Raw genomic sequence first — 14935 nt, forward strand, 5'->3', positions numbered from 1 at the left:
GATGGCTCTAAAGTCCTTTGGTGCTTTTCCACTCCCACACGTCATCACTGTGATGTGACCATAAACATAACAGTAAAGAGGTACCTGGTCAATGAGTGGTTAGGATTCTTTCAGTTGCTCAGTTATTGGGAGCATGGAGGACTCTATAACATTCAGGGAAATCTTGACTTTTTGGGTAGAAATACTGAGGAATGTCCAATGGATAAGAGTAGCTAACACTTTATTTTCTTATAATGAGAATAAATCTATGGAGTTCATTTCTGTTTCACTTTTTAACTTATATGCAAGATATTTCTTAACTGGTTTTATGGTTATGGCTATTTGTACATCAGACAGACAACTATACAATAACTTTCTGAAAAGATATTAAAATACCATTATTGGGCAGGGATGTCACAGTAACCTTTGATTACAATTAAATACCCTCCTTCTCTACTTTTTCCTTTCTCTTTCTTTTTGTTCAAAAATAAAAGAAACCCAACTGAGACTTGTTTAGGGAATTTGCTGACATGTAACTTGGAATGATAGAAGTAGTACGGTCTTTAAGCACTGATATACAGAACCCCCAAAATGCTCTCTTTCTCTGCTTCTCTCTCTCACTTCTCACTGTATGTGGGCCTCTAGGTAATAAACAATTTAGCCTTGCCCAAAGAGAAGTCTGGCCTTTGTCCTCAGTTTCTGGGAAGTAATAACTGGGCTCTTGGAATGTATGCCTGAGAGGAATATCTTCATCTGCTGGGGATCATATGAGTAGCCTTAGAAATGTGATTTAAGGTGGAGGTGGAACACACCTGTGTAGTTTTAGGGTGGGGGTGGCCATGCCAGGATGACCAACAATGTGAGTTGCTGTGTATGTTGAGGATGAGGGGCTTTAGGTAATAATAGTGTAGTCTTCTTGGAGATTGAGATCACCCACATGGACAGTCAATCATGCCTACATAATGAGGATCCAAAAAAATTCAATACTGATGCCCAGGTGAGCTTGCCTGGTTGGCAATTCTCTGTGCATCTTGTCAAACATTGTGCCAGAAGAGTAATGCATCCAGATTCTGGGGCTTAGGACAACAGAAACCCTTCATTTGTAACCTTTCTGGACTCTGTCCTATGCACTTCTTCCTTAGCTGATATTAATCTGGCTCCTTTTTAAAAGATTTTTATAAATATTTTATTCATTTATTCATGAGAGACAGAGGTGGGGGGCAGAGACACAGGTAGAGGGAGAAGTAGGCTCCATGCAGGGAGTCCAATGTGGGACTTGATCCCAGGTCTCCAGGATAAGGCCCCGGGCTGAAGGCGGCGCTAAACCGCTGAGCCACCAGGGCTGCCCTCTGGCTCCTTTCCAACTGTGGAAGGAGCCTCGGTGTCCATCGAAAGATGAATGGATAAAGAAGATGTGGTCTATGTATGCAATGGAATATTCCTCAGCCATTAGCAACGACAAATACCGACCATTTGCTTCGACGTGGATGGAACTGGAGGGTATTATGCCGAGTGAAATAAGTCAATCGGAGAAGGACAAACATTATATGGTCTCATTCATTTGGGGAATATAAAAAATAGTGAAAGGGAATAAAAGGGAAAGGAGAAAAAATGAGTGGGAAATATCAGAAAGGGAGAGAACATGAGAGACTCCTAACTCTGGGAAACGAACTAGGGGTGGTGGAAGGGGAGGTGGGCAGGGGGTGGGGGTGACTGGGTGACGGGCACAGAGGGGGGCACTTGATGGGATGAGCACTGGGTTGGCAAATTGAACTCCAATAAAAAAAATAAAAATAAATAAACACAACTGTGAGAATCCTATCCTATGAATTCTGTGCATCCCCCAAAATGTGGGTGGTTTTCAAAACCGAGAGTTTACAGTTGGTGTCAAGAGTGAAGGTACTTTGTGGAGAGCTGTGTGCCCTCTAATTTAGGGCAGTTGACTAATATTTTTGCCCCTAAACTCTTTTCATCCTTTAACTTCTCTACTGCCGACAGATGATTCTATATGAAACAGGTGGAAGGGAAGAAATGGATGCACATAGCCCGGAACTTGCATTGTTACAATTAGGTAGCCTCAGACCTTACACAGAAAACATCCTTCTCAGAATCAGTATAAAAAATGTGGGGTAAGGGGTGTAGATCTTTCTTTCTTGAGACATCAGCCCAAACTCTGGAATAACTACAATGGCTAATGAATATGATAAAATGATTAGAAGCCCTGCCAGAATGACATGAGTATGGATGGTGTGGGAGGAACAGTTCCCCAAAAGAAATGTGTGTGTGTGTGTGTGTGTGTGTGTGTGTGTGTGTGTGTGTGTGTTGGGGGAGTAGTGGGTAGAGTTTGAGAATTGTTTTGAAGTGTTTGAATAGGAAAAGACATTGGGTAGAATAAGATAACCTATTGTCAGTAGTACTTTTCCTGAACATTAAAGCTCAAAAAAAGTCTGAGTTGTCCCAGCAGCCTCCCCAAGCAAAGTTGGGTTTCACCAAAGTTAAGTAAAGTAACTTTTTACTGATGTGTGAGAGCTGGAGAATTCACAGGAAAATATTGTTTTAGTTATGAAAACACACACTCACACCCCAGAGATAACAGAATATGGTAACCCAGTGTTTAATGTAGTCATGAGTATGTCTGTCTTAAGGGTTCAGTTTTGTTAGTTTTGAGTCATCATTCAAATAGTTCTCAGATATTGCTACTGTTGTCACTGTTTCTTTCTTTTTTTTTTTAAGATTTTATTTATTTACTCATGAGAGACACAGAAGAGAGAGAGGCAGAGACACAGGCAGAGGGAGAAGCAGGCTCCATGCAGGGAGCCCGACGTGGGACTTGATCCCAGGTCTCCAGGATCACACCCTGGACCAAAGGCAAGCGCCAAACTGCTGAGCCACCCAGGCTGCCCTCCCCCCTTTTTTAAAAAAGATTTTATGTTGTCACTATTTCTTTATGACTCTGAATATTATGGTATAATTTGATTATTGTGCAACAGAAATGGGAAGCCCCTGGGAACTTGATGTAGTTTCCTCTTCTTCTCACCCTCTTCATTTCCTTCCTCCTTTCCTCGTCTCTGCCATTTTGTCCTGTCCTTTTTAATAAGTACTAAGAAATTGGAAATTTCCTGATTAATCAAAATGGCAGCTTAATTCAAATAGCTAGTAGAGCAACAGTTTCCCGTATTTTTTCTCACTAAGAAATCTGGAAATACAAAATGTGACTTGCATCATTTTTTTTGCACATGGTTTTACATTTAAAATTTTTCATAAACCAAGATTATTTTAAAATTGTTGTCAAAGGAAACTTGCTAGCTATTTCTCTTATTTTTGTTTCCTGAAAAACTTATTACCTTTATGATTCACTCTGCAATTAATGACATTTTCATAGTAAGGGGATTTGACTTTGACACTATACTAAGGGAAGTGAGTTTCACGAGAGCAGATCCTGCAGAAGGAGCTGAAGAGAGGATATCTCAGGGCACTGGAGAGAGATTTTCTTGGGAATAGAGAGGATTTCTTGTTCTATTCTTGCTGTGAACTTGAGTAGGCTATTAAGTCTTTCTTTCCCTCAGTTTCCTCTTTTCCAAAAGGAAAATAATGAAGTTACTCATCACAGGGCTGTTGAGAGGAAAGAATGGCTTAATATTTATAAATGTCAGAATAATGTTTAGCATGTAATAAATATAAAGTATGTGTTAGTCACTGTTTCCATCCTCGACATCCTCCTCCTTCTTTGGCTATTGGTAAAAAATTGTTACCCTTTTTCCTTTAAACTTGCAAAAAAACTACATTCCTAAGTTGTGGACAGGGAAATTCTCAGCTTTAAGTTGAGATAGTTGAAATGTTTAACAAATTCAGACTGACTGTAAAGTATTTATGCCAAAATTAGTGCTTGCTCAGGCTTTGTCTAAAATGTCTTTGTGTCTCCGGGAGCCTGGGTGGTTCAGTTGGTGAAGTATCTGCCTCCAGCTCAGGTCGTGATTTCAAGGTCCTGGGATCAAGCCCTGCATCAGGCTCCCGGCTCAGCAGAGAGTCTGCTTCTCCCTACCCCTCTCCACCTACTTACGCTCTCTTTCAGTCAAATAAATAAAATCTTTAGAAAAATAAAATGTCATTGTGTCTCATTCAAATGTATAAAAAATAAACTTTACTCTAAAATGTTTAAATCTTATTTTGAAGGTTAATTCAAGTCATTATCCTATCTGCATTTGTAAGAAGCTTAAAAAGAAATCACAAATTGAAGTTTTTAAGGGCCTAACAATCACATTATTGTGATTAAACACAGATATGTTGGTAGGAAATGTGGGAGTTCTTACGCAATTAGAAGTGAGTTGAAAGTACATCTAGGAGCAAGGTGAAATGATCAGAATGGGAGAACTTGGTTACTGAACTGAAACTTGATCGGATTTTCCACTGTAGAGAACTTTTACTGTGAAAAGTTGAGAAAAAATGTTCAAGAGCACAAAATATTAAGTAAAGCCAGAATATGCAATGATGCACATTATTTTCTGAGACAGGAGAGTAAATTTTGCTTCTCAAAGTTATTCATTAACGTTAAGGAAAATAAATTCATTAATAAAATTACCTCTATAATATACAGGGCCATTTCTCTATGAAATTGACAGTGGTTATTTCCAGATTCCACAGAGGCATATTCAGGCATTTAGTGATTTTCCCCCTGCTTTGTCTATCTCATTTGTCAAGATATGAATCCATGAAGAAGTCTGCTTATCTGATTTTGCCGTGTATGGGCACAAGCCTTCATGGTCAAGACAGAATGTTGACATCTTCTTATGATATTTGGAAGGTGTCTTGGGATTTTAAGAATATGTGAGAAGATAATTTTGCCATCCTCTTTAATGACAATTATATATTATTTAAAACTCAGATATATATGTAATAACACATCAAGGATATAAATAGATTTTGTTATGAGTCTGGTTTTCCTTACTTGAAATTAGATGATACCCCTTAACCAGTGTTATTAAGCAAATATTTCCATGCTGAAGTAGATTTATCTTCTGTCTCTTGTGAATCACACATTGCCATGTTCATTACTATTTATTTCAGATGTCTGTTTATCTGCCAGTCTTTTATGAGAGGTAAATACTTGGTTTACACTTGCATAACTTACCTAGAGGCATTTGCTACAGCAAATTTTTCTTTTAGCACAATTTTTTGGGGGGAATTTAAATAACTTTATTTTTTATTTTCTTTAAAATCAATTAATTAACATATAGTGTATTATCAGTTTCAGAGGTACAGTTTAGTGATTCATTGGTTGCACATAACACCCAGTGCTCGTTCCATCATGTGCCCTCCTTAATGCCCATCACCCAGTTACTCCATCTCCCCCCACCTCCCCTCCAGCAACCCTGTTTGTTTCCTAGAGTTAAGAGTCTCTTATGCTGTGTCTCCTCTGATTTTGTCTTATTTTTTCTCCCTTTTAGCACAATTTTTGAGAGGAATTTGTAAGAAAGGTTTTTGCTACATTCAAATATAATTTTCAAAATTCTGGATGCTAGCTCTTTGGCTGATGTCAAGAATGTCTACATGAAGCTTTAGCCTTTGTTCCTCTCTGTGCTCTTGGCCAACGGGGTTTCCGCAGTCCTGATCAGCATCCTCTGCCCAGAGATTGATGATAGTCCTATTTAAAAATCTTCAATGGAAAAAAACTATTTCCTATTCAAAATTAGCACTGAAAAATGTCCCACTATGATACTTTCTCTGTAGTAGTATTAAGCATTTCAGCACCTAAAGCTTATTACAACCTTAAATACTTCAGGCTCAATATCCTATCAGGTACAAGATCTGAAGCCTAGGAAATGAGGGAAGTAAATCATCCTTTAACACAAAAAAGACAGCTACCAAACTTTTATTATCTAGTTCAACACTGAGCTTTGGTTATCCAAAAAAGAATTTTCATAACTGTATTTATAATGAGAGACATAAAGATCAATTGTTAAGTGGATTATTTTGTTAGGGCTGTCATAACAGACTGGCTGACACTAAAATAAAAAAAGTTTATTTATTTTCTCAGAATTTTGAGAAATCCAACATCTAGGTGTTAGTAGGGGTGTTTTCTTCTGAGACTTCTTTCCTTCTCCTATAGATGGCATCGTCTCCATCTTTGTTCACATCATCTTCTCTGCACTAGGCTGTGTCCAAATTTTCTTTTCTTACAAGGACACCAACTCATTTTGGATTAGGGTCCACCCTAATGACCTCATTTTAACTTAATTACCTCTTTAAAAACCCTTTCTCTAAATGTTACATTTTGAAGTGCTGGAGTTTAGGACTCAGCCTAATGAATTTTTGGATAGATACAATTCAGCTGATAATATTAAGATATTCAGAAAATTGACAAAGTAGGGATACATTTTGAAGAGTCTGGCAACAAGGGTGATGACCTCAGATACTTATTTCTTCATCTTGATTAATGCTTTTCCATTGTTCACATCTTTATACCAATGGATGACAATAACATGAGAAGAAAGGCAAAGACAATCTTGACCAGGTAGAAAATTAAAATAGGAATGGATATGTATTTTTAACCTGAGCAGTTTTTAGGGAAGGAGTTCACATAATTTGGGAAGGTGTTTTGGGCAAACCAGTTATATGTTATGTGTCATTTCAGGGGAGCCATAAACCACCTGAAATATTCTAAGCACTGTGTTTTTATGTTTGTTTGTATATTTACAGATTCATGGAGAATATTCCAATCTTTACACAACTTTTAAAACAGGTCTATTTTCAAAGAACATTTAAGAACTTCTTTTTTTTTCATTTAAGAACTTCTAGTTTGAGATACTCTTTAAGAAATGAAGGAATAGTGGAGTATCAGAAAAAGTCACAGAAGAAACATGACTTGAGCAAAGAACATATGCAAATCATTGACTTATGAATACTTTTATATGTAAACATGTAAGTTACAGAGAGTTTCCAACTTATCAGTCACTGAAATGTCACCAATTCAACTATGAATGGATTTTTTAAGATCCTAAATAATGGTAAATAAACATATTTTTTGATCTACTAATTCCCCCTACACATTTAAGTGATAATAGTGATTTAGATAGTGGGGTCAAGAATTAGAGCCTGGTTCAAATCCCTTTTGTACTCCTTAACTATTTGTGCCCTACTTTGGGCAACTCATTCATTTATTTTAAGCCTCAGTTTCTATATCTGTAACACAGGGAGGGAGTAAATAACCTCTTCATATGATTGTGGTGAAGATTAATCGAGATGAGGCCTAAAATCTACACTAGGGATAATGGTTAGATCTTTGTACGTTCATAAAAATATTAATGTTCTTGTTACAAGTGTACAAACTATGCTGTTTTCATCCTCTTCTCAAAACAGAGAGACCATTTCTATTAATCATGGATCTTTAAGTTCATTGCCTAGTAACTGTTCTATTGCATAGTTTGGGTGAGTCTCTGAAGAGCCAGATAATTTATCACATTTTAAAACACAAAATTTTAGAATTTTCAATCAAATGGAGAGTTCTGGTACCTACTATCGTTTAATTTTGTTTCTGAGACAGTTTTCTTCTTTTCCCTCCAAGGTAAAACATTCTATTAATAATGCTTCCAAATCGCTTGCTATTTCATTTGTATTGTCACAGTATACTCTGTCCAGGTTATGATTTTAAACTATTCAAAAAATAAAATGTTGCCCCTAGGAATTTATTAACATTATAGTAGCCTTAAGCGACTTGTAGATAATTTTGAGTCTTTTGAAATATTTATATATGCTAAGTGACAGAGGGAATCTTAAATGAATTAATCTCTCCCCTGTTTATAAAAGAATCATAAGTTCATTGTATAAAATTTAAATGAAGAAGACAGGTGACAAAAATAGAAATCTCCCTAATCCCATGGTTAGAGAAACGATTTTCCTATAATCAGGTCTCCTCCTGTCCTGGATAATTAAATATAGAATAGAGGAGGTTAGGGGCACCTGGGTGGCTCAGTCGGTTAAGCATCTGACTCTTGATTCCAGCTCAGGTTATGATCTCAGGGTTGTGGGATTGAGCCCTGTGTTGGGGTCCATGCTCAGCACAGAGACTGCTTGAGATTTCCTCTCTGCCCCCACCCCTGCTAGCGTGCTCCTATGCTCTCACTCTCTCTCTCAAATAAATAAATCTAAAAATATATATATACAAGGGGTTAGGAGATTTAAGTTTGCTCTAAACTGTCCTCTGTGCCATTGATGAAGTCAAGAAAGGGTCAGGTCTAACCTGATCAGAGAGCAAGAATTTCATGAGGTTTTATATGATTCCAAACTCCCAGGTCTTCACCTATACCATTCCACTCTTGATACTCTATCCATACTTTCTCCACCCTACCTGTGTGGTAATTGACACAGCTGTCACTCTTGTCTGAGTGGTCTCTGATCCTTGCTAATACTAACATGTTATTGAACTTCATGATCTTTGGCACCACATAGAATCCTCAAGAATCTGACCTAGATCTCTTAAGGACTTTATGACAAGTCCTAAAAATCATTCATTCATAGGCCACATATGAAAAGATGCAGAATCTTTACTTTCCCATCATCTCTGGCCTGTGTACAGAGGTGCTGGAACTCACTCGAAGGTCTTATGTATGCCTTTTAAGAGAGGAACTCTGGTTAGTTAGCTGGGCATGAAACAAGAAAGCACACCCTTTATTTTTCCTGATATTCTGCTGAGCATTGAACTAAGGGGGGAAAGCCCCTTCCAACACACACCTGTTGCATTTTATTATTAGATCTCTACATGAATATCAATAATAAAATTAAGTGTATGCCTTCATGATAAGCACTGTTAATGAATTTTCTGAAATGAATGATCAAATTGGTAAGGAATGTGGAAGTATAATTATAATTAAAATTTTGTGCCACATGCCACAAAAATAATATTAGACAATGGTGTGAGATGGATACAGGTTTAAAACACATCAAAACACCCTCAGGCTAGCATGTGGTTGTCAGGAAAGCTTTTCCAAGTCGATCTTTCTATGTCAGAGTTCTGACCATGACAATTACCAGCTCACACACTTCTCAGGACTCCACAATGTCGATCTGACCAAATCAGTGACTTACATTCTGTAGCAAAGCTCCAAGAATTTAGCTCCAATCTTATCTCTTACTACTTGAATAACATCTTTGATACTCTCTCAGAACTATACAACTAACTGATAAAAGTCATTCAAAACTACTTTTGACACATAAACAGCTTAGGTAATGGTTAAATTGCAAAAAGCAAGTTAGTTTATACCCATCCCTTTCGATTTCTTGCCACCAGGCTTATGAACTACAGCATCTTTCAAAGCTTAATAACTTACTAGTTTGATGGGTCATATTCTGAAAGTAAATTTTTTTTTATTGGTGTTCAATTTACTAAGATACAGAATAACACCCAGTGCCCGTCACCCATTCACTCCCACCCCCCGCCCTCCTCCCCTTCTACCACCCCTAGTTCGTTTCCCAGAGTTAGCAGTCTTTACGTTCTGTCTCCCTTTCTGATATTTCCCACCCATTTCTTCTCCCTTCCCTTATTTTCCCTTTCACTATTATTTATATTCCCCAAATGAATGAGAACATATAATGTTTGTCCTTCTCCGACTGACTTACTTCACTCAGCATAATACCCTCCAGTTCCATCCACGTTGAAGCAAATGGTGGGTATTTGTCATTTCTAATAGCTGAGTAATATTCCATTGTATACATAAACCACATCTTCTTTATCCATTCATCTTTTGTTGGACACCGAGGCTCCTTCCACAGTTTGGCTATAGTGGCCATTGCTGCTAGAAACATCGGGGTGCAGGTGTCCCGGCGTTTCATTGCATTTGTATCTTTGGGGTAAATCCCCAACAGTGCAATTGCTGGGTCGTAGGGCAGGTATATTTTTAACTGTTTGAGGAACCTCCACACAGTTTTCCAGAGTGGCTGCACCAGTTCACATTCCCACCAACAGTGTAAGAGGGTTCCCTTTTCTCCGCATCCTCTCCAACATTTGTTGTTTCCTGCCTTGTTAATTTTCCCCATTCTCACTGGTGTGAGGTAGTATCTCATTGTAGTTTTGATTTGTATTTCCCTGATGGCAAGTGATGCAGAGCATTTTCTCATATGCATGTTGGCCATGTCTATGTCTTCCTCTGTGAGATTTCTGTTCATGTCTTTTGCCCATTTCATGATTGGATTGTTTGTTTCTTTGGTGTTGAGTTTAAGAAGTTCTTTATAGATCTTGGAAACTAGCCCTTTATCTGATATGTCATTTGCAAATATCTTCTCCCATTCTGTAGGTTGTCTTTGAGTTTTGTTGACTGTATCCTTTGCTGTGCAAAAGCTTCTTATCTTGATTAAGTCCCAATAGTTCATTTTTGCTTTTGTTTCTTTTGCCTTCGTGGATGTATCTTGCAAGAAGTTACTATGGCCGAGTTCAAAAAGGGTGTTGCCTGTGTTCTTCTCTAGGATTTTGATGGAATCTTGTCTCACATTTAGATCTCTCATCCATTTTGAGTTTATCTTTGTGTATGGTGAAAGAGAGTGGTCTAGTTTCATTCTTCTGCATGTGGATGTCCAATTTTCCCAGCACCATTTATTGAAGAGACTGTCTTTCTTCCAGTGGATAGTCTTTCCTCCTTTATCAAATATTAGTTGCCCATAAAGTTCAGGGTCCACTTCTGGATTCTCTATTCTGTTCCACTGATCTATGTGTCTGTTTTTGTGCCAGTACCACACTGTCTTGATGACCACAGCTTTGTAGTACAACCTGAAATCTGGCATTGTGATGCCCCCAGATATGGTTTTCTTTTTTAAAATTCCCCTGGCTATTCGGGGTCTTTTCTGATTCCACACAAATCTTAAAATAATTTGTTCTAACTCTCTGAAGAAAGTCCATGGTATTTTGATAGGGATTGCATTAAACGTGTATATTGCCCTGGGTAACATTGACATTTTCACAATATTAATTCTGCCAATCCATGAGCATGGAATATTTTTCCATCTCTTTGTGTCTTCCTCAATTTCTTTCAGAAGTGTTCTATAGTTTTGAGGGTATAGATCCTTTACATCTTTGGTGAGGTTTATTCCTAGGTATCTTATGCTTTTGGGTGCAATTGTAAATGGGATTGACTCTTTAATTTCTCTTTCTTCAGTCTCATTGTTAGTGTATAGAAATGCCACTGACTTCTGGGCATTGATTTTGTATCCTGCCACGCTACCGAATTGCTGTATGAGTTCTAGCAATCTTGGGGTGGAGACTTTTGGGTTTTCTATGTAGAGTATCATGTCATCGGCGAAGAGGGAGAGTTTGACTTCTTCTTTGCCAATTTGAATGCCTTTAATGTCTTTTTGTTGTCTGATTGCTGAGGCTAGGACTTCCAGTACTATGTTGAACAGCAGTGGTGAGAGTGGACATCCCTGTCTTGTTCCTGATCTGAGGGGAAAGGCTCCCAGTGCTTCCCCATTGAGAATGATATTTGCTGTGGGCTTTTCATAGATGGCTTTTAAGATGTTGAGGAATGTTCCCTCTATCCCTACACTCTGAAGAGTTTTGATCAGGAATGGATGCTGTATTTTGTCAAATGCTTTCTCTGCATCTAATGAGAGGATCATATGGTTCTTGGTTTTTCTCTTGCTGATATGATGAATCACATTGATTGTTTTACGGGTGTTGAACCAGCCTTGTGTCCCAGGGATAAATCCTACTTGGTCATGGTGAATAATTTTTTTAATGTACTGTTGGATCCTATTGGCCAGTATCTTGTTGAGAATTTTTGCATCCATGTTCATCAGGGATATTGGTCTGTAATTCTCCTTTTTGGTGGGGTCTTTGTCTGGTTTTGGAATTAAGGTGATGCTGGCCTCATAGAACGAATTTGGAAGTACTCCATCTCTTTCTATCTTTCCAAACAGCTTTAGGAGAATAGGTATGGTTTCTTCTTTAAACGTTTGATAAAATTCCCCTGGGAAGCCATCTGGCCCTGGACTCTTGTGTCTTGGGAGGTTTCTGATGACTGCTTCAATTTCCTCCCTGGTTATTGGCCTGTTCAGGTTTTCTATTTCTTCCTGTTCCAGTTTTGGTAGTTTGTGGCTTTCCAGGAATGCGTCCATTTCTTCTAGATTGCCTAATTTATTGGCGTATAGCTGTTCATAATATGTTTTTAAAATCGTTTGTATTTCCTTGGTGTTGGTAGTGATCTCTCCTTTCTCATTCATGATTTTATTAATTTGAGTCTTCTCTCTCTTCTTTTTAATAAGGCTGGCTAATGGTTTATCTATCTTGTTAATTCTTTCAGAGAACCAACTCCTGGTTTTGTTGATCTGTTCCACAGTTCTTCTGGTCTCGATTTCGTTGAGTTCTGCTCGAATCTTTATTAACTCCCTTCTTCTCTTGGGTGTAGGATCTATTTGCTGTTTTTTCTCTAGCTCCTTTATGTGTAAGGTTAGCTTTTGTATTTGAGTTCTTTCCAGTTTTTGAATGGATGCTTGTATTGCGATGTATTTCCCCCTTAGGACTGCTTTTGCTGCATCCCAAAGATTTTGAACGGTTGTATCTTCATTCTCATTAGTTTCCATGAATCTTTTTAATTCTTCCTTAATTTCCTGGTTGACCCTTTTATCTTTTAGCAGGATGGTCCTTAACCGGAGGTTTTCTTTCTTCACTCATGAAGCATCAGGTTAATTTCAGGTCACTTATATTCTTTCCACGGCCTAAACCCTCCTTTCTTCCTAGGCTTCCTAGGCTTTCTTCCTACACTTCCCTAGGCCACCCAGGCTACAGAGCAGATCTTTGTGCTGTGACAGAGATTTTCTAGACCCATGCTGTCTGATGTGAAAGCCATGAGACACATGTGACAACAGACCACTTGAAATGTGGCTCATGGGACTAACTCAATTTTTAGTTTTATTTAATTTCAATTAATTTCAATTAATAGCTACATGTAGCTACATGCTACATTTTTGGACAGTACAAAACTAGAATCTATAGAAGTCAGAGACAGGAAACATTCATTCGTAATCTCATCAAGCTATGAAATCCACTCCTATGATGCTATTATGGCGTTGGCAAGAAAACTGAGAAATATAATATGTCCCTTTTTAAGGAACAGTGAATATTGGCAATTATTGGCCAATCTCACTTTTTTATAAAGATATTTATTTATTTATTTATTTATTCATTCATTCATTCATTCATTCATTCATTCATGAGAGACAGAGAGAGAGACAGAGAGAGGCGCAGAAGCAGGCTCCATGCCAGGAGCCCGACACGGGACTCAATCCCAGGACTCCAGGATCACGCCCTGGGCCAAAGGCAGTTGCCAAACCGCTGAGCCACCCAGGGATCCCCTCACTTTTGAAGCTGGATGTAAAAGTCCTAAACAATGAAACACTGACAAATCGTTCTCTTAAAAAGATGATCATGTATGATTGATACCAGGAATGCAAGAAGGGTTAATGTCATTAATTATTTAACTGTGTCAATGGCGACAGGAAAATCAAGTAAGGGATAGGAAGAAAATTCCTGAACCTGATATTTAGTAGTGGTGTTCTATATACACTGCCTTTAAAGTCAAATAAGAGCCACCATTCACATCCTGCACACCTGATGCACCCTGCACGTCCAATTCAGGGAGTGTCACTGATCCAGGGCCCACCCTGTTGCCCACAAGAATCCCTGGCAGCCTGGAGCAAGGGCCACACCTCACATGTGTTGCTCTGCACCAAGGACTGCGTGCAACAGACTAGCTCCTGGGAGACACTTTGGTTTGAGGACTTGCCAAGGACTTTGCTGAACCTGCTTGAGAGTGCCTGGTGGATCTGGCACACTTCCACCTCACCTTGCCTCCCTAATTGCCTCATCGCCTATGTCCATCTGTAGCTCTCCAAGCCTTCCTTGGCTCCTTCCTCATTTTCCTTCATAGACAACTCCCCTAGTAAAATCCTTGCACATTTTCCTATCTTAGCATCTGGTTCCTGTGGGGCCTGGACTAACTCAGATGTCATATCGCCGCTTCTATTCAACACTGTACTGGACATCCTGTCACACTTTTACAAGGAAAAAGGTTGTATGAGAACAGGAAAAGAAGAAACAAAAGTGCTAATAAATGTAGATCATATGACTCTTTACACAGGAAATCCAAGACAATCCTAGACAAACCTACAGAATAATAGAGTTCAGCCAGGTTGTGTCACATAAGATTGACATATAGACATCAGTGGTGCTAGTATGTATCAGTAACAACCATTTGAAAAATGTAATCGTCATGATTATAAGGTCCCAATCACAAGTGTACTAGATGGTCCTTAATAAAAGCAACAACAACAACAACAACAACAACAACAAAATAAATAAATAAATAAATAAAAGCAACAAATGTTTCTCAAGATGTCTTTAAAAGATTTCAAAATTTTGGACCAGAGTATATATAACGTGACAATCACTTAAATTGACTTTTAACTTTCTTATAAGTTTTAGATAATAACAACCATAACACACAGATTGTTAAGACAGCAAAAGGACACTGCTGGGGGGCTGCATGGTGGTGCAGTCAGTTGAGCGTCCAACTCTTGGTTTCTCCCAGGGGTTGTGGGATTGAGCCCTGCAGAGGGCTCCAGGCTCTGCGCTCTGCATATAGTTTGCTTGAGACCCTCTTTCCCTCTTCTTCTGCCCCTCCCCACCACCCTCTTGGGCTCTCATAAATAAATAAATAAATAAATAAATAAATAAATAAATAAATAAATAAATAAAGTAATTAAAAAAGTACACTGTTGGGAGAAATAAAATTTTTTTTTGGGGGGGAGAAATAATTAAATAAAATCTCCTGTCAGGGGATCCCTGGGTGGCTCAGCGGTTTAGCACCTGCCTTTGGCCCAGGGCGGGATCCTGGAGTCCCGGGATCGAGTCCCATGTCAGGCTCCCAGCATGGAGCCTGCTTCTCCCTCCTCCTGTGTCTCTGCCTCTCTCTCT

The 14935-nt window shown here is 38.5% G+C and overlaps 1 long non-coding RNA gene across 1 annotated transcript in view; it reads right to left on the minus strand.

Annotated features, from left to right (window-relative positions):
* Positions 1 to 14935, minus strand: part of LOC140619827 (uncharacterized) — a 512008-nt gene that overhangs the window by 154512 nt on the left and 342561 nt on the right. The gene's annotated exons all lie outside the window — the stretch shown is intronic.

This window comes from Canis lupus, chromosome 27, assembly GCF_048164855.1.
Source record: "Canis lupus baileyi chromosome 27, mCanLup2.hap1, whole genome shotgun sequence".
Lineage (NCBI taxonomy): Eukaryota > Metazoa > Chordata > Mammalia > Carnivora > Canidae > Canis > Canis lupus.